The sequence below is a fragment of the Enhydra lutris genome, unplaced genomic scaffold (assembly GCF_002288905.1).
Source record: "Enhydra lutris kenyoni isolate GAN:26980312 unplaced genomic scaffold, ASM228890v2 scaffoldscaffold287, whole genome shotgun sequence".
NCBI lineage: Eukaryota > Metazoa > Chordata > Mammalia > Carnivora > Mustelidae > Enhydra > Enhydra lutris.
Window position 1 is genome coordinate 39930 of NW_019154371.1, and position 2556 is coordinate 42485.

General features: G+C 51.1%; 1 pseudogene; it reads left to right on the forward strand.

Annotated features, from left to right (window-relative positions):
• The first annotated feature begins 382 nt into the window (after nucleotides 1-382).
• Nucleotides 383-1627, forward strand: LOC111140239 (annotated as a pseudogene).
• Nucleotides 1628-2556: the final 929 nt, after the last annotated feature.

Below are 2556 nucleotides of genomic sequence, written 5' to 3' on the forward strand. Positions count from 1 at the left end.
CAGCTTCAAAGGTGAATTGGAAGATTCAATATTATTTAGATGTCAATTTTATTAACAATTTGTCTATAGACTCAAAGAAATTTTAATCAAATTACAACAGGAATTTTTTTTGGAGAGTCATGAGTTGATTCAGAAATTTATATGGAAATTAGTTTTTTGCCAGTTTTACTGAGATATAATTAATACATAACATTGTGTAAGTATAAGATGTTGATTTGATACACAACGTATTACAAAGTGATTACCACCACATACCTCCTTGAAATGACGTGATTAGTGTTTCCTTTTCTTTTTCTCTTTCCTTTTTGTGGTAAAAACATTGAAGCTCTACTCTTCTCAGCTTTCAAGAATATAAGATGTTGGGTGATGTCATGCAGGCAAGATGGCAGAAGGGGAGGACGTGGGCTGGTGGTGGAGCTGGCTGCAACAGAGCTACCGGGCAGTCAAGGAGAAGTCCTCCAAAGCCTTGCAGTTCATGAAGCGAGACCTGACAGAGTTCACCCAGGTGGCACAGCATGACACAGCCTGCACCATTGTTGCCACAGTTAGCGTGGTCAAGGAGAAGCTAGCTACTCAAGGCTCCTCAGGGGCAACAGCAAAAATGACAAAGAGTTTGTCTGACTTCCTAGAGGTGATCTCCAACACCTTTGCTCCCTCACTGGACAAAACTACAGACTGCAATTTCATCACCCTGATGGGCACGCCCTCTGGCACAGCTGAGCCCTCTGATGGCACGGAGGCGCACCTCTATAGCCTGCAGTCAGATCCGGCAGCCTACTGCAATGAACCAGATGGGCCCTCGGGTTGTTTGATGCCTGGTTTTCCCCGTTCTTCCTGGAGGAGAAGGGGGAGATCTCAGAGCTCCTTGTCCCAGCAGCTGTTTCCCATTCAGAATTCTGGCATTGGTATTTCTATAAAGTCCATCAACTAGAGCAGGAGCAGGCCCGGAGGGATGCCCTGAAGCAACGGGCAGAACAGAGCACGTCTGAAGAGCCTGGCTGGGAGGAGGAAGAAGAGGAGCTTGTGAGCATTTCAGCCACATCTCCAAAAGAGGCAAAGATTCCTGTTGCCAAAACTTCCACATCCCCTGAAGGAGAACGTGGCCCCCTGAGTCCCTGTGAAGAGAATCCTGTGACTCCAGCCGAGCCTCCTACAGAGGTAACCCCGTCAGAGAGCAGCGAAAGTGTCTTCCTGGTAACACAGATCGCCAAACCTGCCACTACAGCCGAGGCACCAGGGTTGCCCAAGAACCTGTCCCAAAAGCTTCTAGAGGCATCTTTGGAGGACCAGCGTCAGACTGTGGATGTGGGTGAGACTGGGCCCCCGTCCCCTGCTGTGTTGAAGCCCCACATCCCTGCTAGCCGCCTCAGTGGCCCAGAGCCCAGGCCTCCAGCCAGAGTAGAGACTCTGAGGGAGGAGGCACTCACAGACTTATGGGTGTTTGAGCTGAACTCCGACAGTGGGAAGTCTACACCCTCTAACAATGGAAAGGAAGGCTCAAGCACAGACAGAGGACTGGGAAAAGGTCTTTGACTTGGCCATGACCAAAGAAGAAGTGCAGATGGCACTCTCCAAAGTGGATGCCCCTGGGGAGGTGGAAGATGTAGAGTGGGAGGACTGGGAATGAGGGGAGCCGAGCGTGAAGCTCCCCCACCCACAGAACCTCCCAATCCCTTTCTCATCTCATTCCATCCCTGGAAGACACTGACTGAGAATATCTCCCCAATGGCTTCTGTCAACCAGAGCTCTGGGCACAGATTCTGGGTGGCTCCTTGCTGGTCCTTTGGGCCTCTGCTCACATCTGGGAAGGGGCTCACTAAATCCAAACCAGGAACTCTGACTTGTGCCAACCATAGGGTGACTCAAGTGGGAGGAGACTTACCCCCCTCACCAGAAGAGCCTACATTTCTCTGCTGAACACCCACTGTTCTTAGGGACTCTTGCTGAGAAGTCCCAAGGGATAATTCTAGCCCTTCTACCTGTGTAGACGGAAGCTAAGCACCAGTCTCCTGGAGGAAGTGGAGATAACACTCTGTCCACCCATACGCAGGCAAGGAAGGCCATCCCACTGTCCTTGGCTAGCCCGAGATGGCCAGCATATTCTGGTTGCTAGCCAAGTAAGATGCATTCCTCTCTGGGAAACTTGCCTCTCTTGGGGAATCTCCCCCTCCTAGGCATTTTCCATTCCCAGAAAAGTTCCTCATGGTTCCAAATCTAGAGACCAAACCCTGAGTTCCCACCTCCTTCCTTTTGTCAGGCCAAGGCTGGTTTGTCCCCATGCCTCTCCCAGGGCTTCTTCATGTCGGATGCACCCAAGTCCTTAGCCCAGCTGTGCCACCAGTAGGAGTCTGCTCTTGCATTTCTTCCCCTCCCCGAGAAGGAAGGGGGTCACTTCAGGCCCTTCTGTGTATGGCCTGGTGGGATACCTTGTCCAACCAGCTACCAACCTCCACCCCCCTGTAGCTTAGGACACAAGCCAGCTACCAGCAGTACAGAACAGCGATCAAAGACAAGTACTTCTGACTCTGGTAAGCCCAGCTTCTCCCCCTCAGCCCT